This window comes from Monodon monoceros, unplaced genomic scaffold (assembly GCF_005190385.1).
Source record: "Monodon monoceros isolate NGI ecotype Baffin Bay Population unplaced genomic scaffold, NGI_Narwhal_1 Super_Scaffold_14, whole genome shotgun sequence".
NCBI classification, from domain to species: Eukaryota; Metazoa; Chordata; class Mammalia; order Artiodactyla; family Monodontidae; genus Monodon; species Monodon monoceros.
In genome coordinates, this window is record NW_021703770.1 from 43,277,690 (window position 1) to 43,300,825 (window position 23,136).

The 23,136-nt window shown below is 39.6% G+C and overlaps 1 pseudogene; it reads right to left on the minus strand.

Annotated features, from left to right (window-relative positions):
• Positions 1–21,254, minus strand: part of LOC114895333 — a 33,707-nt pseudogene extending 12,453 nt beyond the window's left edge.
• Positions 21,255–23,136: the final 1,882 nt, after the last annotated feature.

A 23,136-nucleotide genomic window follows, 5' to 3' on the forward strand; every position in this document is an offset into this window, starting at 1 on the left:
ATTCAGGAAAAAGAAAAATTCAAGAAAGTTCCAAAAAAGCAAAACTTGAATTTACTGTGTGCCAGCAACTATTTACACAGCATTTACATTGTATTTAAATTATTTACACAGCATTTACATATTAGTATTCGGTACTATAAGTAATCTAGAGATAATTTAAAGTACATGGGAGACTGTGCATAAGTTATATGCAAATGCTACGTACACTATTATACAAAAGGGACTTGAGCAGCCTTGCATTTTGGTATTGGGGGTCTTGGAACCCATCCTCCATGGATAGAGGGAAAACTGTACAACTTTTGTTATCTCCACTGATCAGCTCCAAGTGTTTTTTTTTTCCCTTCCAGTTTTATTGAGATATAATTAACATACAGCACTGCTTAAAGTGTACAGCATAATAATTTGACTTATACACATCATGATTACCACAATAAGTTTAGTGAACACCTATCATCTCATATAGACACAAAATAAAAAGAAAAAAACTTTTCTCCTAGAGATGAGAACTCAGGATTTATTTTCAACAACTTTCATGTATTACATACAGCAATGTTAATTAATCATGTTGAACATTATATCCCCAGTATTTATTTATCTTATAACTGGAAGTTTGTACCTTTTGACCACCTCCATTCAGTTCTCCCTTCCCCCACCTCTGGTAACCACAAATCTGATCTCTTATTCCATGAGTTTATTTTTTTTTAATTATTATTATTATTATTGGCTGTACCACACGGCTTGTGGGATCTTAGTTCCCCGACTAGGGACTGAACCCTGGTTCTTGGCAGTGAAAGCACCGAGTCCTAACCACTGGATCACCAGGGTATTCCCAAGTTTGTTTATTTTTTGGTGTAGAATTGACCTACAACACCATGTTAGTTCCCGGCGTACAACATGACAATTCAATATTTCCATACATTACAAAATGATCACCATGGTAAGTCTAGTCACCATCTGTTATCATACAAAGATATTACATTATTATTGACTATATTCTCCATGTTGTACATTTCACCCTGTGACTCATTTATTTTGTAACTGGAAGTTTATACCTCTCAATCTTCCTCAACTATTTCTTTCCTCTCCCCACTCCTCTCCTCTCTGGCAACCACCTGTTTGTTCTCTATATCTATGAGTCTGTTTCTGTTTTGTTATGTTTGTTCATTTGTTTTTTCTAGATTCCACAGTAAGTGAAATCATATGTATTTGTCTTTCTCTATATGACTTATTTCACTTAGCATAATACCCCCTAGGTCCATCCATGTTGTTGCACGACAAGATTTCGTTCTGTTTTCATGACTGGGTAATATTTCATTACCCAGTCATGAAAATACACACACACACACACCCCACACCCTCTTTATCCATTCATCTATGGATGGGCACTTAGGCTGCTTCCGTATTTTGGCTATTGTAAATAATGCTGCAATGAACACAGGGGTGCATATATCTTTTCGAACTAGTTTTGTTTTCTTTGGATAAATACCGAGGAGTGGAATTACTGGATCATCTGGTAGTTTTATTTTTAAATTTTCTTTTTTTTTAATTTTTGGATGTGTTGGGTCTTAGTTGCGGCACACGGGATCTTCGTTGAGGCATGCGGGATCTTTTGTTGTGGTGCGCAGGCTCTTCATTGCAGCGTGCAGGTTTTCTCTCTCCAGTTATGGCACGTGGGCTCCAGGGTGTGTGGGCTCTGTAGTTTGCAAGCATGCAGGCTCTCTAGTTGAGGTGCGCGAGCTCAGTAGTCGTGGCACATGGGCTTAGTTGTCTTGCGGCATGTGGGATTAGTTCCCTGACCAGGGATCGAACCCACGTCCCCTGCACTGTAAGGTGGATTCTTTACCACTGGACCACCAGGAAAGTCCCTATTTTTAATTTTTTGAGGAACCTCCATACTGGTTTCCATAGTGGCTGCAACAATTTACATTCCTACCAACAGTGCACAAGGGTTCCCTTTTGTCCATCCAGGTATTTCTTAATGATCTCCCAGATGCTACTTGAGCAAACAAATGAAATCCTGCCTGTAGGAGCAAAGATTAAACTTCTTTCCTGTTCAATGATTTTTGGAAGTGCCCTGTTTAATCCTAGTTCTGCATTTGTCTAGCTCCAGCTGGGTATAGGGACACTGTTAGCTCATGAGGGAAACTCTCAGAGTCCCTGCCCATCTGCAGATTTTTGGAGGCCTGTGTTCTAATTGCTCTGACTTATGTCAGAAGTCCAAAGCTAGGTTTCTATTCTCATGTACATTAATCTCAAGATACAGGATCTTCCCATTTAGGAAAAGAATAATGAATGAAATGATTCCTGGCCACCTTTCAGCCTGCTCATCATTATGCCAAACGCTTCATCCTCCAAATGTTTCCAAAAAAGCCTATTTGAACTCTTTTTTGCTTTTATAACACCCTCCTTAGCTTTGGTAATCAGGCATCCACTCTTTGCCTCATACCATATGTACTGGCTTATTATGGAAGTCTAGTCCTGGCTGAAATAAACTGCATGGTTTGTGGCCATTGAGGGTGGGTATGAACTAGTTTTCATATCAGCTACCTGATAAATCTGGTAGCCTGATAAATCATGGCATCTATCATAGTCATGCTATTAAGGTTTATCAAGGCTTCATGTCACTTCCCCTTGAGGACTCATGACAGTCAAAACCTGATTACTTTAACATGATTTATTTCCAAACCACCAACAGCTCTTCAAATGACAGAAAGTTATCAGAAGTCTTTCAACAGCCAGCCTGACACTCTGGCCTATAAGCTTTAACTGGCTTTCCTAAGAGCATTGTCTCTTAAGCAATTCTTCACTCTATAATTTTTAAGCCACTCAACACAGGCTGTACCAAACCAGCTTTCTCCAAATCCTCAGTTGACTTCAGCTGAACATCCTGTTATTATTACTGAGAATAGGTTCCCTTATTCTCATCCTGTCAAGGAAGTACCAGGTGCATGTGTTACACTTAGGCAATGATGCAGTCCTCTTATCACCCACACAAGCACCCTAATGCAGCCTAAGTTCCTATAAGATACCTCTATCAGTCTGCTTTATCTTCCTCATTACAGTTCTGTCTGCTTCCTCATATCTGCCTCACATCAGTTTGTATATCTCATGACTTTTCAAGTGAAAAATTTAAACTTTTAACGGTATGCAAAGTTCTGTGCTTGCAGACAACAATCCTTGCTCTTTAGGAACTTATATTTAGAAGGATACAGGAGACATATGCCTTAATTACTGTGACGCCAATCAGCTGATTGTGTGATGTATCAGGAGTCCAGGCAAACCACAATAGAAGTTCAGAGGAAGAGCTCTCTGTCTGGGGCGGCAGAAGGCTTCACAGTGGAGACAGCATCTGAGCTAAGATGTGAAGGCTGGCTAGGGTTTTAAACCACAACTAAAATAGAAGAGTTGACATTCCAGGAAGAAGAAAATAGTCAAGTAAATGGAAGATCTGAAATTATATGTTTGGAAAACAATCAGCAGCCCATTTCTGGCTGAAAAAAAGAATACATGAAAAATAGTAAATCTAGACATTTTGGGGTCAACTTGTGGCATGCTTTGATTTTCCAAATTATAGAACTGAATTAGTATGTATTAAAAATAAAATGGCAGGATTGGAGCAATGTTTTAGAGATGAATTTGATACTGAAATGCAGAGTCAGAAGGATGGAAAAATAGTTAAAAGATTACTGAAACAGTAGTAAAGCTCTCTGAGAAACAGGATTGTAAAATAACTGAGTGCTGTAAGGAATTATAAAATAAGTTATGTGATGAATACTATGAAAAAATAGTATCAATGTATGATAACCAGTTAGCTATTTTAGACCTAATGGATGACTTAGAAAGAAAAGGAATGATAACACACTCCATTTTTGTATGCTATGCAGCATCTATCATTTTTCTTTGCATATAGTAGGTGTTCTATAAATATGGATTCAGATGCTCTATTTTTAATATCTGATTTCAACATTCAGGATATTTCTGGGTAAGCTAGTCTCAATTTTGTTGTAGCTAATTTAAAATGCTGGATTTATAACTACTGGAAATTGAAGTGCACTATAATACTATTGCTATATTATCATTGAAATTCTTTGATAATTTATTACAGGTTTCACAGGGTATACCATCATAAATTTTAATCCTTACATTTTATCTGCAAGAGTAATACATACTTGTAACAAATTCACAGAATATAAGAGCATATGAAATAAAGGAAGCAAATTCCAACGCCCCTGGAAACCTGGCAGGTAACAACACGAGTCAAGTCTGACACAGAGAGGGTACATACCTTTTAAAGGGGGCAGCGTTTATCCAGCTCAAGCCAATTGTTGCCAGGCAGGAATACGGGTCCTGGGTTTCCAAATCTTATTTTAAGAGAACTGGAAGTCCAGGTTTTCTCATGAATTCTTTTGATCTTTAAAACATTCTCTCTCTGTAAAAAATACATCTGCTAGTTGAATCAAGCTGGCAGGTCACCAGTTTGCAGTCTCTGATATGAAGTTAAAAAGTGAAAGTCTTTATGCTCTAGCCTCATTTCATAAAGATGTGCATTGCAGACAACTGATGCACTATGATATGATGATTATGTCTATTGGTCTATAAATTGTTTTTTGAAATTAACAATAGATTGAAGACATTTTATATGCCAGCCTATGGAGATGCTCTTCTACTTCATCTCTTCCATCTTCCTTCTCTGGGCTCAGTTTTTCATTGTTGGAATTACATAATTAAATTACCTATTTGTACCACTTAAGGGAAATTTATATTATTTCCCTTTTTAAAAGTTACCATTGGTAACAGATGGACAGCCTTACAGGGGTATCATTCTTCTCTTGTGCTAACATGGATTCTGTGATGTGGTGTTGCTGGGTGAGTGAAAAGGCACGTGCATTTGAGATTTTAATAGATATTTCCAAATAGTACTCCAAAAACATACCTGGAGTGTTACAGAGTGCTAGATTTTATCATCTCTTGTAAATACCAGATAGAATCTTACACATTTTTCTCAGCCTGATTAGAAATGTTGTATTTGATTATTTTTTACTGGTGAGGTCAAGTACCTTTCTCTACACTAATTGGTCATTTGTAGTCTTCAATAAATTGCTTGCTCATAGCTTTTGCTCATTTGTCTACTCATGTTGTTTGCCTTGGTTACTGATTTGCAGCTTAGTATTTTCTCCCATCCTGTTTGCTCTTGGCTATAGTTCATGTAGTTTACCTTTGGACTTTCTGCCTTTCACTGTATGGAAATGTTAATTTTTTATAAAATCAGATAAGATCATCACATCACCAAATATTTCCTATGTGTCTTCTGAGTTCTAGGTCATACTTGGAAATGCCATTTTCTCTTCAAGATTATAAAAGTATTCACCCACATTTTCTTGTACAGTAATATATATATATAATATACATAATATGCTTATATACATATTAAATACTACTATATTGAATTTAGATATTTAATCCATAAGAAATTTATTTTTCTAAATGGTTGGGGTAGGGATCTACATGGTTTCCTTCAAATGGTCCAACTGTCCAAATACCATTTGTTTGGGTAACTGGACCAGCTGATTTTAAGTGTCACCTTTGTTATATATGATTTCCCACACATATGAGTTTGTTTTTGTTCTCTCTATTCTGTGCTACTAATATATTTATCTATTCTAGTACCAGTACCAGATTTTTAAATGTCTATAGCATTATACTACATTCTTATATACAGTAGGAAGCTCTTTTTTAAAAAATTTCTTGACTATGCTGAAGCTAAACATCATTTGACAGTGACTTTTCTGATTCGATAATATATCATGTATTACTATTAATCCAAGACTTCTACAATGTTAGTTGAAAAAGTTTGAGTTTATTCCTAGATATTTTATAATCGGGGTTGTTGGTGAATGAGTTTTTCCTTTTTTTTTTTTATATAACTCATTACTTGGATACAGTTGTCATATAAGAAATCTATAGTTATTTATAGTATCTTTGGGGGGACCATTTTATCTAACTTAACTATTTCTAAGCAGATGATTTAGTCTCCTGTCCTGTAGGATGTTGAGGAGAAAATGATCAGTGAGTTGAGCTGCCACAGAAGGACGCTGAGATTTTCGCAGCCTAGTATGTGTTTCTAAAAGTCTGGAAACTCTCAGGACTAGGTGGTGTTGATAATATACATTCTAAAGGAAATTAACTACTAGTTGAAAATAAATTAAGATGTTAGCATTGCATTCCAAAATAGACAGTGGCACTCAATTTAAAGTTCTAAAGAAAACTGTTATAAATGATTATGCTCAGAGGCATTTGTCTGAAATGTTTGCACAATGATTCAGCACTTTATTAAGGTGAAATTTTAAAAAACTGATCACCAACTTGAGTCAATAAACATATGTTTTGTAAATGGACTTACACTGAAAGGTAAAAAACATCAAGTTCTTTTATAAGTGAATCTGACAAATATTTCCTGTAGCAATAGCAACCATTTAAATTTTACAGAGCTTTGTAGTTTACCTGCAATCATTTAATCCTCAGAAAAATTCTATGAGATGGAAAACAAGGCTCTAGTGTTACCCTCACTTTCTCAATGAAGAAACTGAGGTTTAATGAGGTTAAATGAGTTGTCCAAATTTATATAACTCTTAAGTGGTAAAGTCAGGGTTTAGATGCAGATCCCCTGAAGCTTATATCAATATGCATTGCAATCCACACTGCTACTTCCAAAAGGATCCAGCGTATTGTAAAATGACATATGAAATATCTTGATGATCTTGTCTTTGATCCTTGATTACATGGCTGTGCAATCACACATGCAATCTGTGTGACCCCTATCTGACATTAACATTGCATGGGTACACCAAATTCTCCACCATGCAAGTCTGAATACTGTCTTTCTGCCATGGCCAATGAAAGATTTCATTAAAGCCCTCCAATGTTTTTTTGATATCCATATTGACTTTATGCTAAGCAATTGTGTTCTATATAATAATCAATTACAACATAATTCCAAAAGAAGTTTTTTAGTATTTACAATCCTAAATTCAATGAGCTCTCTACTCTGCCATTGGCATGACAACTTCATGTTCACAAGGATTTGACATTTTTGAGTTTTACAATCTAGAATATTTTAAAAAGCATTTCTGAACTTTCCATAACAATTTTTTTCTTCAAATTGTGAGGCTGTAGAACTCCTTGTATATTATTTTTCCTATGTCAAATGCCCTCTTCCCTGGTAGAGAAGGGCTGTAGAGAGGATGGAATATTAATGGATTAAATCTCAATGAATGTCCTACTGATGGCTGGGGAACATACTTTTAAAAATTTAGTTAATTATACACTGAAACTTTCAAAAAAAATTGAGATTTGTTATGATTCTTACTTCTAAAACCCTCACTTCCTCTCTTTTCCATCCCTTTCCTACCCCACCCTTGTCATATTACTTTTTCCTCAAATTCACCAGATCACCAGGGACTAACACATTTATTCTAAGCCATCTCTATACAGCAAAGTGCTGGATAACAGGTATGAAAAAAAAGAGCCTTTCAAATATTTCTAGTTGAAGAATAATACAGATAAAAGAATATCTTAAGGATTAACTTCTTAGTTCTATTTTGTGTTGGCTCCTGTCAAGCTTCCATAATTTGAACTTTGAATAAAAATACATATGACCTAAAAATTAGTAATCAAAATGAAGTAAAAGAAGTACCTTTCTGTGAAACTCTCAGAAAGTTGTACTTAAACAAGGAGAAGTCAGTATATCATATACTGTATTCAACACTTTTTTCAGATTACATGCCAGGGTTTAACAGAGCAAACTGTCAATCCTAATTATGGCTAGATTAAAACCTCTCTCTAAACCAGTGACTGTAGTGAAGACAAGGAATATCACATAAAAATGTTTTCTCTTAAATAAAAAAGCCTATACATAGTGTTCTAACCAAAGCAATCCTTGTTTCATGCTTACAACTGAACTCCTTATAAAATGGAGATACGCTGTCATGTCATTATATATGTAGCACCTCAGGGAAAATATTGTCAAAGTAATAAACTTAGTAAAAATACACAAAACATTCACAAGTCTTTCCATATAATATTCTAGCATATGTTTAATAATTTTCTCACTTATTTCTATGAGTTGTTTACTGCTTACTTGGCTAAACAGTAAGATATTTCCATAATGAGTCAGAATAGTATATTCCCTAAACAGAAAATTCTCTAAAGGTTTAGTTTCTTAGCATAACTTTTTGCCTGCTAATAAATGTTTAACAAGAACGCTCAGGTTGCTTGAGTGCAAGAGATATTAGTTATGTACCAAAAAAGTTTTAATTAAATATTAATTTTGACGTGAAGACATACCCCCTATATTCTCCACCAATAAAATAGGGCAAGTAGCCTCTGCAACAGTTAGAATTTTTCTATATTTTAGAGAAGAGGAAGTTGCTCAAAATAATAATTCCTGAAATATATTGGCATTTGCTATGTGCAGGAACTATGCTAACGATCTAACTGGATAGAAAATGGGTATTTACACCAATTTTTCAGCTAAGAGACCTGAAGTTGTGAAAGTCACTTGTTATAAATGGTAGGGACAGGATTCAGTCCAGGTCTACTTAAATTTAAAACCTGAAGCTTCAACTAGACATACAGCTACAGAAGAGCACAGGGAATATCTGGCTTCCCCTGAACATATTTTTCAAAAGAATATGCTTTCTTCTTTTTAAGAAGAAAATTAGAACATTATGTTGATACAAGGTTATGATTACAATAGGGGAAGCAGCGTGAAAATAATAATGCCAGATTCTGGCAACAACCCTGCTTTAAATCACTACACTATAGTACTTTCCACGACACTGAGTACTTCATGAGGACTTTTTTTTTTTCTGTTTTATCTATTCACCCATTGCCCGATTATTTGTTATTTCCTGGTTACCTTGTCTTCTAGCTTTAGAAATGACCTAGAAGTCAGACATCATTTTTTTAAAAAACTTCTCAGAGAGGAAATATGTGGTCCTCCTAGAATTCCTGGAAGGACTGGATTATCTTTCTTCTCCCACAATAATAGTACTGTCTTATGAAGAAAATGTCAGGAGGTCATAAAACAGTTACTTTTCCTGATAGTGGTGGTAACTGCACCTAGATGTAGTCCTACTCTTTCACGTGCCCTAGTGACATATATTTTTAGGACATCTGGTAAGATTCAGTAGGTTAGAGAAGCTTACAAACAATCTTGGGGTATTGAGTTACAGCTTCAAGGAAAAGAGCATGAATGTATCCACTGAATCATCACTACTAAAAAAAGACTTCAGAATCTCTCATAGTTAGACTTCGATTCATTAGGTTTGCAATAGCAAAGACTTTCTGCACACAAGTAGACAATAGACAGCTTGGTCAGGAATTAAATATGATCCTGGACTTCACAAAGTTTGCTTATGACATTGGACAATGCTATAGTCTATTCAATGAAATGTCCTAGGCCTGAATCTGTGTTGGGACAGGTCGTTTGCAACTAAAATATTTATCCCACATCATCTGGGTCTATTATAGGTTGAACTATGTCCCCTACAAATTTATATGTTGAAGATCTAACCTCCAGTAACCTCAGAATGTGACCTTATTTAGAAACAGTCATTGCACATGTAATTAATTAAGATAAAATGAGGTCATATTGCAGTAAGGCGGGCTTCTAATCCAACAAGAACTCGTGTCCTTGTAAAAAGGGGAAATTTGGACACAGAGACATGCACACAAGGGTAATACCACGTGAACATGAAGACAGTTGGAGGTGATACATCTACAAGTCAAGAAATGCCAGATTTCCTGCAAACCACCAGAAGCTAGAAGAAACACATGAAGATTATCCCTCACAGCCTTCATAAGAAACCAATCCTGCCAATATCCTTGATATCAGACTTCTGACAATAAATTTCTGTTTGAGCAGCCTAGTTTGTGGTGCTTTGTTATGACAGCCCTAGGAAACTTATACATGGTCCTTCAAGAGAGATCTTCATTGATTTAGGATGATATATATGTCTCTATGCCTTCAGAGGGTTGATATGAAAAACGTTGTTTAAATAATCCTTTATATTTTATAAAGCTATTGTTAAGATAGCCACACACTATGATAAAGACTATTATAATAAATTCCCATGTGGATTTAGTTTCAAGAAAAGTTTTGCCTTAGTATGCTTTTATGTTTTCCTTTTTAATAGTGCCTCAATGTGCTTCCCTTCTTACTCTAGCACCCAGAAAGCTTGGAACCAAGTGTATTGCCCCAAAACTGAACACGTGTATCTGAAAACATCTACTCCTGAAATGAAAACATTTGCAAAACATCCTTTAGATGTTTCCTCTTGTTGTATCCTTACTTGCCTCATCTGAATGTAATTTGTAAGTAGTTTCAAAGCCTTTCAGAAAAGAAAAATCAATTTTTAAACAAAATGATAGCATATGCGCTCTAGAAGTTAGTCATAATTTGTGATAGTGTCAGAAAAATTAGAATTACTAGCTGGAGAACAGCGTTTGGGTAGCCGAGTACTGAATAGCTATTAATTCGGAAAAAAGTGTTGGGGTGGGGGGGGTATGGGCACGGAATCATCCCTTTGAGATCCAGGAAAACTCTTATAAAAGAGAAAGCATCAAAGACACAAAGATTTTTCCCATATGGTGTTTCGTCAGTTCATCAATAACATTACTTTCTGTGATTGGTTCATGATGTCTAGAAAAGGCTCACCTTTTTTTGTATAAAAACTGAAACAAGCAGAGGTAGTATATTAATGTCCTAGGAAGAAACAAAAAACAGTTAAGAGGAGGACTGATGGTGGCAAAAGCCTAAGCAGGGAAGTTGAATGATAATTGTGGCAGCAGAGCTGCAAGTAAGCAGGCGTCTTGATGTCAAAATGAAGCGAGTCAATGAGTCAATACCAAATATCAATGAGGTCTGAGTCTGGTGATACAAACTGCAGCTTGCATCCCTGCACTGAAGCCCATTAAGCCAAAGACACAAGAAGTCCAGAAATACAGAGCATCGACAGTGATGCCACAGAACATGTGTGCAGAGAGCATAGCATGAAATTCAAGAATTCACCTTAACCTTAGTAATTCTCCAGATGATGCACAGCAGTATGCCAGGGCACATCAACCAACATATCCAAGCAGCTGGCAAAGTAGGTGGATGTTTAGAGTCACTGCATGTAGCTCAATGTTCATAAGCTGTGTCATAGCTCTATGTCATACCCCCTCTCCCTCAGCTACTACTGCATCTGTACCTAGGGCTCCATGAGCAGCCATGAGTTCCAGGCACTCAGATAATTTATGATCTCATGTCATGTTCACAATAATAGTATGAAATATATATTTTTTTTAAATCTTGTTTTAATGTAAGGAAACAGAGGATCTGAAACGTTAAGTAATTTGTTCCAAGGTAACCCAGCTGATGAATGGCGGAGTGGTATTCAAACTTAGGTCTGTTGGAATTTCAAGTGTTCCTACCCAGCCTTTCCAAAGAATCATTGCTATTGCTAACTCAATCATTGTCACTGCCCAGTTCGGAAATCTCCAGATCAATATTGTTATTTTTCTTCTTTAGGAGAGCATTTCTGGCTTTTCACAAAATGTCTTGCCCCCTTTACAGTCATCCCTGTCATTTCATTAATGTCACTTATTCTTCCCCTCCATAGTGCTGTTGATGGCAGCTTATCTCTGGATGCAAGGTCTTTTAGGAGAGGGTGGATAATTGTGTCTACTTGGAATCAGCTGTAAGTATGCCTTCTGATTTCTTCTCAGCATCTCAAAACGATTGATTTTGTCCCTGGTGTGACCCAGTTGTCTTGCCCCTTTACAAAGCTGGAGATCTGGAGTCAAAGTAATTTAAGGTCTGAATTTGCTCTATGGAGAAATTTCAACAGCTCTAGGCTCACACAATGGACAATGACAAGAGGGTCTTAGCATCTGCGGGGCATATGGGTCTGGCCACCACACTATGCCTTCTTTCTTTTAGCTTACATTATAGTATTTAAGTCAAGCAACTTAAAATTGACACTCATTGTAGTAGCCTGAATAATGACCAATTATGTCCATTTCCTAATCCCTGAGACTGTGAATGTTACCTTATACAGTAAAAGGGACTTTGCAGTTATGATTAAGGATTTTGACATAGATTATCCTGGATTACCTGGGTGGGTCATCAATATTATTACAACTGTCTTTAAAAGAGACAGAGGGAGATTTGACTACAAAGGATCAGGTGATGTGATGGATCTGATGATGCTATGAAGCTCTAGCAATAGAGAAGACAAGGAAAGGGATTCTTCCACCCAGAGTTTCCAAAAGGGAGTACAGCCCTGTTTACATGTTGACTTCAGCCCAGTGAAACCAAATTTCAGACTTCTGACTTCCAGAATTCTAAGTAAATGTATGTTGTTTTAAGCACCAAGTGTGTGTTAATTCATTATAGCAACCATAGGAAACCAATGAACACAGATTTTTAACCTTAAATGGAATGGGCCCCAAATACTTGAAATGTTACCATCTTCTTTATCAATGTCTTTCAGAAAATAACTCCCTTAGAGATTCCACTGAGTTTTACTAATAAGGGGCTGGAAGCCCAGTAATGCAACTTCAAAAAAATATGCAACCCTTCTTTTCAATAAATGTGTTAATTAATGTGAGCCACAAACTTTGCCTTTTAATATTCTTTGTTCAGCTGGCATAATACAGCTGGGGGTCCTATGATTAAAAGAAATAGTAGGAAGAGTTCTTGAGTGTCCTTGACTATGCCCCCTCCTCCCCCCACTTACCTTTTAGTGCTGAGGGTCAGGCTGCAGAATGCAAATTTATTTTGTAGATTAGATCTTATTTCTTGTACACCAGGTCTGTGTAGCTGCTTATTTCTAGTATCTGGGTGAAATAAGTCTAGAAAATGCCAAATAGCCCTATGCAAAGGTGAAAGAAATGAAAAATTATCAAAGAATGTCAAATAAATATGCACACTTATTATAGTTATTTTTGTGTTTACCATGTAAAACCGTTAGAATATTACTACCCTTTCTGTGGCTCATACGAATTTATATTGATAACTTCTTATTCTAAATAGACGACATGAAAGACCTTTGGATTCAGCTACTTTCCTTTTCAAATTTCACTCTCAAGAAAGTGAAGCCAATGATCATGAATTGGTACAGTGTATATTTTAGACAGATTCTTAGGCTCATGACCCAGTTCTGCGACTGCTCAGATTTCTGACTCCTGCCTGGAGCTCATCCAAAAGCACCTAAAAGCCACTTTTTACTTAACCATGGTGATTTATGGGTCCCATGGATCTGGTTCATCTCAGCAAGGCTAATAATTCATTGAACAACATACCCAGGAAAAGAAAACTTAAAGATGTTTTCTGGCTTTATTTAAAATGACTTAGAGCAAGATGCTATTTTGTTCTTTGTGGCAAGTGTTCCTGTTTTAAAGACACAGTACTCCAGTAAGTCTTCCAATTTTGACCAGGAGTTGCTTTGTGTAATTCAGAAATTACTGATTGAAAATCCTTTAAAGTTTTTTCCTCAATATTTCAAATAGGTGAAGATTTACTGTTATCTAAAGCTTTCTAATAGGAACATTTTGATTTAAATGGGATTTGGGGGGCTTCCCTGGTGGCGCAATGGTTGAGAGTCCGCCTGCCGATGCAGGGGACATGGGTTCGCTCCCCAGTCCGGGAAGATCCCACATGCCGCGGAGCGGCTGGGCCCGTGAGCCATGGCAGCTGAGCCTGCGCGTCCGGAACCTGTGCTCCGCAACAGGAGAGGCCACAACAGTGAGAGGCCCGTGTACCGAAAAAAAAAAAAAAAAAGGGATTTTGGTCATATTTGAAACTATCAGTTAAAAATCACTGGACTTCCCTGGCTGTCCAGTGGTTAAGACTCTGTGCTTCCAATGCAGGGGGGATGGGTTTGATCCCTGGTTGAGGAACTAAGATCCCGCATGTCACACAGCGTGGCCAAAAGAAAAAAAAATCACTTCTTTATAATTCTTAACCAATTGGGTGCTGTTTTTCTTGCACAAATTGAAAAGCAATTATTGACCTTAGAGAGGAAACTGCATGCCCTGGGTTGGTGATGAGTCCTTTTCATAATTCATTGTACATACTCCAAATCTCGGTGGAAATCTAGAAATACTATGGAGCAAAAGAACAGAGGCTTGCCTAGTGGGCAGAGAAGTTGGGCAAAATTAGGTTACGGGGCAAATGCTTGGGCTAGAAGCATTTGGGAACAATTAGGGAAAGAAACTGAAAAAACAAAAGAAAGAAGGAGGATAGAAGCACAAGGTCGTAAGAGGCAAGAGGGCTCATGGGAGGTTAAACTGTAACAGAGGAAAGGGACGTTCATGAACTTAGAAAAGGGAAAAGTGGGACTAAGTGCTAATTTGTTAAATCTGGAAATGGAAATTGAGGGATGTCAGACGGCATCTGTTGTTTCAGTGAGTAAGATAGGAGACTAGAGTTCAAAGAGGGGAAATGTTCAGGATAATATTTGTGAATATGATAGAAAGTCAATTAATACTGAAAAAATTGTTGAGTGGAATGAAGGCTGGGGTAAGACTGCATATCTTACAAGTCTGTAATAGAACAATCAGCTAGGCTATGCTTTGCAAATTCAGGTACCCTTGGGTCTATCAGCTGTGTGCCTAGAATAAACAAAGCTGTAGGAATAACAGATCATCTTCCTCTAGCATCAGTTTTACTTGAAACATCTGAATGAAATTTTAAGTGCTTAACTGAATGTTTTAAAAATATTTTAATATAGACAGAATGAAAATCAGGGTAAATTTTTTAAGATAAATGAGAAACTTCAAACAAATTAAGTGCTTGTGGTAAGCTGCTCTTGATTATAACCCCCAACACTCTCAGGACTGCTACATGTAACTGTTCATTTTCTTCTACCCTTGGAGGAATGCCTACAGAAAAGTTTCAGATGCTAGGGAGCTGTAGACAACGTAAGCAGGAGCAGAGAAAGCAAGAGGGTTGATTTCTCCCTGGGATTGGCAAGGGCTGGAGGCCAATGAGGTGAGGAATTATAAGGTACTTGTGCAAGGCATTAAAGGTGGCCTTTTACTCCATAGGATAAAGTGATTCTCCCAATCTGTCTGACATAGATATTATATTTATCTGTTTTACAGATTTGGAAACTAAACCTCAGAGTGGTAAACCATTTGCCTAAGACACATAGTTGATAAGTAACAAGGGAACTAAGTGTGGTCAGAAAGGCTCTGATGGCTTAGGAGACGAAGAGGCAACGGAGGGACTACAGGTCTTGATGACAATAAAGGCAGGGTCAGCAGGGGCAGGGCCTAGGCAAGGTAGAAAGACATCAAAGGGAGGCACTGTATTTATTGGTTGTTTGAAACCAAAACGTCATGGTTTAGATTTAACAAAACTCCGTAAGCACCATTCAAAAAAATCAAATCAGCCTTATATCTCCCACCAGCTATTTAGGGTGGCTGTTCCTTTGCCTCATTTTTCTTTCCTGGAGGACAGAAACTTCAATAAGACTGAAATTTCCTTCTGTTATGCAACAATCACAAATTAAGAAAATGGAGTAAACTACATTGGATTAGTAAGCAGTGAAGTTTTTCTGCACACCATTATTTGGGGAAAAGCACAATCTCTAGCAAATTGTATCTTCTTGCTTCTTAATAACATACATATAGTATGCCAAAGATTTGGGACCTGTGAGAGCTTCTGTTCCTCCCAGTTACACATCATTGTGTTGCCTGTGGTCAGGCTCCCTCATTACTTTAAAAGACTTTTTCCACATTAAGAGCAACCTTTTCAATCTCTTGGGGATTTCAAATTATTATTTTTGTTACTGTTCATTTAATATGTATTTACTGAGCACAAGCTGCATTTTAAACATTGTGCTATTTGGGGGGCAGGGGGCAGCGGAGGGAGGCACTAAGAGACTTGTTTACAACCCAGGACTCATCTTTAACTGCTACCTAGTTTACCTACAAATCAGACTTAAACCTGTTTTCTAATAGATGGAAATCCTAAATTATCAATAGTAAGGTCAAATAAAGGAGTTTGCAGTAGGCCTGGTTGGTCCATTTTGGAGCCTGGTGTTTCCAGAGAAGCAGGATTCCAGACAGTGAAGAGTCAGGCAGAGGACTTGGGGGACTAGGTATGAAGTAAAATCACTGTGTGCAGCAGAGCTGGAAGGTCACAATAAAATTCCCACAAATTAGGGAGGTTAAAGATGCACTTGGTGTGCTTTAAAATGCATTCATGAGCTGTGCGCCATACAGGTGAGAATCAACCAGGGCAGCTCCATCCTTACCCATGATTCCCTTCCTCAGTTCAACCCATCAGCGGTAGCAGGTACAGATTAAAAATAGCAACAGTAGCTCTATGTTGGCTAATCCTACTCCAGAGAGGCGACTATGTCTATATACATTAAATGACTTTACCAAAAAATGTCCATTTGAAATGATGGACAGGAAATGAAATTTCCTGGCAAAGGAAGTGGTGAATGCTGATTAGAAGACACTGTCTTTCATGAACTCAGTAGAGTAGACTTCTCTATTAAAAATAAGAAGCAATCTTACTGCTTTGTCTGGGAACCAATATTTCCAGATTCTTTTGATATATTTGTCTAAACAGTGGAGGCTGAGTGGAGAAATGTTACTGATTTTCAGATTAGACAAGTTGTTATTACAGAATCGACTAACTTAACAAGTGTGTATCTGAGTTGACCAGAAGTACCTCACCTCATGCAAATCAGTTTCCCAATTAAAAGAATTTCTGAGATCACATCATTTTGTTTAAGGTAAATGGACTAGCTTTTGATGTAAAATACCAAAATCATAATTAAGACTAAGAAATGTGAATGATCCATAATGTATTTTGAAAGCCAAGTAGGTAAAAATCCAAAAATTTAATCATTCAAGAGCAGTAATGCAGAAATGTCATGAAGAACATAAATATTGAATTCACAAAATACCATCTGACAGACATTTCAGGTGAATGGTAGCAGTGTGAATCCAATAACAAGAACAAGAAACAATTATAAAATCTAGGGGGCCCTCCAGTCCTTTCCATTAGACATTTACATGACAAGTCTGAAGATGTCTTAATAGGAAGTTTGGAGATTTTATCAGAATGACATTTTCCTTCACAGACTCTAAGGAATGAGACATGTATGCCATTGGTGCAGGTATTGAGATTAAATATCCTCCATAGGGTTGTGCAACATTCATTAAACATTCTGGTGTGCAAACTATGTTCTAAGTGTTGGGATAACTCTGAAAAATCTACTTAAGCTATTTTTTAATCTTTAAGTGGAAAAAAGAGGTGTGGGGAGAGAGGCAGTGTGAAAACGGCACTAAGAGGGATACGCTGGGAAAATACTGGAAAATCAAAAGGGTTTCTAAAAACTTGGGCAAATTTAATAACTATGCTTAGGAGAGGCAATTTAGAAATCACGACTATAGAAGCCCCTGTATTGTGTGAGGCGCCATTGCATGAGCAAGGATGGTGTGAAAAGGGACATCCCAGGCTGCCACCATGGCTGACCTGGGTGGATAACGGAGGATCAGTAAATATTTCTTACAAATCTTCCTATTAGATTGCCAGTTGTGGTAACATATTTGTAATTTTTGAAAAGCAATTAGGTCAGGAAAAGATTTTCTAGAGTTTCTGAAGGTTTTGGGGTTGAGGATGAGGGCTACCATGACCAGGATGGGGGCTCTGAAGCCCAGCCCTCTCCCCTCCCAGCCTTGTGTCAGCACTGGTGGTTTTGGTGAAGATTAAAGGAGAAGCACACACAGAGCATCTTCATTCTACCTGGTACAAATAAGAGCTATCCTGATCACCAACATCTTTTTCATCATCACTCATAAACTGCTGGGATATATATGAGACGAATGGTGAAAACTTAATATTTAAACAAAGAATTTAAAATGAAGAGGAGAGTTACAAAAACAAGACCAGAATGAGCAGCCAACTCTCAAGAGCCAGGTTCCAATGAAGAGTACACATGCCAAGGGAAAGGGTTCCCAGCCTTTCCTGTCAGCAGGCAAGTTCAGGGGAGAGTAGACTAGAGCATATTTCTCAAAGGGTGCCCACCACATTCACCTGAGATGTTCTGTTGGAAAGGTGGATGTCTTCAAATCACTTCCCAGGCACCCCAACTCAGGAGTGCAACAAAGCACAAATGGGAAAGGAGCCACTATCAGCAGGGGCGACTCATGGGGATGTCAGGACTCACTTGTTGCTCTCAAACTACTCAGCTTCACAGACCTCTTAGTTTTCCTGAACTTCTCTGTTGCTCTGGTAGTATGAGAACACATTTCCCAAGGGAAAGGCCTTGTGGAGGGATTGCTTCTTCTCCATGGCATGGAGATCTCCTGTCCATCTTTGCCCTGTGGGAGAAGGCTGTGGCAGAGGCCCCTGGCCTGGGGGTTCAGTGCCTGGGAATCCCACTCAAACCCATGCCAGGGGGGTCTGGCAGGCAGTCCCTACCTCATTGACATGCAGGGCCACAAGCTCAGTGGAACCATTGTTGGCAGTTGGCACCACCTTCATGAAGCTCACTTTGCTGGGGTCCTACTCCTTTGAGAGGCAAAGTGCTGCTGCTGAACCCTTCTCAAGCCCAGCTCCATGGTCCCCAATGGGGAGGCTGCTGGGGCTGCAGCTCTCGGGACATGTTCTGGGCTCTAGGTGTTGGTTTGGTCATTCCCCAGTCTGTCACTGGGCCAAGGGACAGCACCATGCTGGACACCTCACCATGCCTCTGGTCCAGCTTATATCAAAGCTGGGGTTACAAATAACACCCAATGCCCAGAGCTCTGCTGATGACATAAACTCAAACAGGAAGAACAATACCTGGCATGAGGTTCGCTCTCAACCCACATGAGCCCTGTCACAGGCCACCTGGCCTGCTGCCTCTTCCCCCCAACCCATCACTATTCTTCCTTATGTCCTTAAGTAATGACAGACAATGAGACTCGAGGATTGTTCTTAACTCAACTAAGGGGCTTGGCATGTTCTGTTTTCTCCACCTGGAACAGTCACAGAATTGGCTTCAGGCCTTTGCTCAAAGGTCGCCTTCTCAGGAAGTTGCCCCTGGATGCTCTGTCTAAAGTTCCCTCACTACATTCCTATCCTTGTCCTGATTTTCTCTCTTTAGCATTGACTGCTGACTATGAGTTCTATCTTCCCCACTAACACCATAAAAGCCATGGGTTTGTCTGTTTTGTTCACTGCTATTTCCCAAGCACCTAAGATATGGAGGCACTGAATGGAGTTCAATTAGTGCTCCCTCAATCCTGTGAGATGCATCCATCCCACCCTCTGCTGCCATGGGTGTTTGGGGGATGGGGGTGGGAGGGGAGGCACAGCCCTGATCCTGAGAAACAAGGCCCTGCCCCTCTGAGAGTTCATGGGCCACCAAATCAAGCAGAAAATAATGAAAATAGACAAATTTATAAACTCTGGTAACCTATGAAAAAAAAGTGCAAAGCACTACGTGGGGCCAGCCTCACGGCAGGCCGTTTGCAGAATAATCACAATGGTACTCTGAGGTATGTGTTACAGTTATCACTAAGGACCCTGGCTAAGATCCCTGATGCAAACCCAGATCTTCCTGTCCTAACCTCACAGCTGATTAGCTCTTCTTTGTTCTTCATCCTTGGAGAGAAGGTTAACAGTCATACTTTTTAGTTGCAGGCCAACAGGCAGCGCCCCCCCCCCACAACTCCCCTCCATTCTTTTGTCCCTTGCTGGGGTCTTTCATTGTACTGACTTGAAGCCACCAAGCCCAGAAGTTTGAGCCCCTCCCCAGGGATAAGGCTTGTTGGGATAAGGGAGATTTCACTCCCTCGGAAGAGAGAGAGGATTCAGTCCACTTTTGAGGGATGAGGGATTCCTGTCTTTCTGCAGTCCTTGGTGCTGTTTCATTTCCCTCTTCTTTCAGCAAACACATGCCTGGGATCTGAGGGGAGGCTGACTAAAGGCTGAACTCAGTGCTCATGGCTCCAAACCTGCTGGTGTCATCTGAGGCAGACCCAGAGGGCCTGATATCAACTGCTGACCCAAAGCAGCTCTCACTCATCCATATTTCAGGGCTAAGGGTCACATGCACTATCTTGCTGTTGTATCCTGATGGCAGTCTTAACTAAATCACTCTCGTCTTGCAGAAAGGCATGAAGACTCCAAGCAGTTAAGTCACTTGCTCACAAATAGCTCCTGCTCCTCCTAAACACCGCCTTAACTGCATTTCAAACTACCTTTGGTCCACACAGGGTGGGGGAATTAAAGGGTGAGCCTCTGAGCATTGTACAGTAGGACTAATGCTCAATTCTCAAACCAAGTTTCATAGATAGGGAAACCTACCCTGCAGGTCTAGCCTCACAATTTGAAAAGCAAGATAGGAGATAAGACTACAAAGAAGACAGGGTCGCTTCCAGGAAAAACCAAGTACCCGCTAACATGGGACCTAGCATTAACAAATCCTATCAAACAGCAGCATATACCGGGCCCAGCGCTAAACTATCGAATCTAAATGACCACACCAGGAAGGAATTCCAGAGAAGGTAAGTAACCGGCGCCAGGGTGGCACAGCAAGTCAGCAGTGGGGTCGGGATTTAGCCAGCGCAAAAGGGTGGAGAACACCGCTGGAGACCTAGGCCCAGAAAATGCGAGGCCCAGGCAGGGTTGGGGACGGACACAGCTCAGTGGCAAAGCCCGACCTTGCTAGGGATTGTGCTCGTGTGCAAGCACTTACCGGGGTGCAGCTGAGCGCGCACTGCGCGTGCTCGTACCAATGCGCCGAGAGAACGGTGAGAGCGCGAGGCACATGGTGGCGAGCACGAGCCACATGGCCTCGGGGACCTACGTCCAGCTGCCAGCCCCAGCAACCAGCTGCCGCGGCGCCCAGCCAGGCCAGGTAGAGCAGCCCCTCGAATGGCAGCACCGTGAGGCGCCGCAGCAGCGCCAGCCACCGGTTCGGCCACAGGGCGGCGACTAACTCACTCACTGTGAGTGCAGGTCCAGCAGCAAGGAGCGCGCGCGCGGCAAAGAGGGTACGCGGCTGCAATCTGGGCTTGGGCTGCTCGACGACGGGGTGGGCCAGGCCTAGCAAGGCCGAGCCCCTCAAGACAGGCCGCTGCCCCCGGACCCAGCCAACATCGCCCCCGTCTTTCCCAGAGCCGCGCCGGTTTCCGCATAGGCACCGCCTCACTTCTGACGTTTTACTTCCGCTGAGCCTTGGGCGCCACCAGAGCATCGCGGAATTAGAACAGCTGGGGACACGTAGTGGGCTGGATCTGGAAGTGGCTACTCAGGGAGACGCCATGACAGGTTGCTGCCGGAAAAAGAGGCTGGGCGCCGCCATGACAGAAAGGGCTTGAAAGGGCTAAAGGCGGCCTGTCTACCCTGCCACGCCGGACTGAGACCGGAAAAAACGAGGCAAGCCGGGGCGCCGTGACAACCTGAACCGGAAAAGGCGAGTCCTCCTCCGAGACTACACGGCACCGGCCTATCTGGTTCACGAAGGACGGAACTTGTACACTTCGGAGGCAGGGCCTGTCAGGGAAAAGCTGGTGTTCAGGGGGCGGGGCTTGCTATGAGGTGGGGCTTGTGTCTCCTGCTGAAAGCCTCCGCCTTCAGGGTCCTGGGGAGGGCTCAGGACTGGCAGGCTTAAAAAGCTAACACAGGACACAGCCACACATGACAAGAGCCATCATGCAATAGATAATAATTACTCACAAAATTACTACTTTAACATAAAATATGAAAAATCGGTGTTTATTTGAAATGATGTATTTTTTCTGTATTATTTACTTTCCAGTTACATAAATGCTATTGTTTGAACAAAACCAAGATAGTATTGTATTACTAATAGAAAAAGGTATATCAATATGTTTATAGTGTTTCTGCCCTCTGATACAGAATTTATGAGCTATATTTTCAACTGTTTATTGGATATTGAATTTTCTGTTACATTGCATGTTCTTAAGATTCTTAAAATACATATGTGTAAGACTTTGCAAAAGGAGAATGTAAATGCAATAGGACTTGGATAATATTCTATATTTAATAAAATAACGATGATGTTTCTTTCTTTGCCGTTACACAGTAGGATATTTTTACTCTTTCACTCTTCTTTTCCAATTATGCTTATATGAACAGACTGCGACCTTTAGAACATCCTTTTCTTTTATGTAGTTATAAAACTAAGGCAAAGATGACATCATTCTGACTTGCTCTTATCAAGTTCACAATTCTTGATTCTTGGTGTCATTCCAATGTGATGACATCAAGCTAAATATCCTCTCAAGTAAAGCCTTTCTTTACTTACTAACAACAACAAGCTTTTTGACTTGTAGGATTTTGTTTCTAGTTCTCCGAAGCAGGTTTGTTTTGTAGACCAGCTTATTTATCAATCAAGCCTTTGCATCTATAAATTCATCATATGCTGCTATCGGTGTCCAAAATGTTTGTAGATTTTTGAACACTCAGAAGCACGTGGGATATCAACATACATTAAACCTCCCTTTCTCCGGGAGAATGGTTTTAAAGCATAGAGGTAATTTGAAGTTGTGAAATCAGAGTTGGATTCCAAATAGTTACATTTTTAGGAAAGAAACTGAGAATTTTTTGTTTAGTTTGCCCTTTCTTGGTGACATTTTGAATTCTAAAGCAGGCTTATTTCAAAAAATGAGTAATTTTTTGCCATATGAATTTTTGTCACAACCTACACATAGTGTTCAACAACTTAGGGGCAATTGGTTCATCCTTGTCTTGTGCTTTTGGTGTCATATGCAAGAAATTGCTACCAAGACCAATATCAAGGAGCTTATTCTCTCTGTTTTCTTCTAGGGTTTTTACAGTTTCAGGTCTTATGTTCAAGTCCTTAATCCATTTCAAGTTAATTTTTGTGAGTGGTGTAAGATAGAAGTTCAATTTCATTCTTTTGCTTTTGGTATTCAGTTTTCCCAACACCATTTGTTGAAGAGACTACCTTTCCCCATTGGGTATTCTTAGCTCCCATGTCAAATATTTGTTGACCATATATGCATGGGTTTTTTTCTGGGTGCTGGTGGCCTTATGGAATGAGTTAGGAAGAATTCCCTCTGCTTCTGTCTTCTGAAAGAGATGTAGACGTA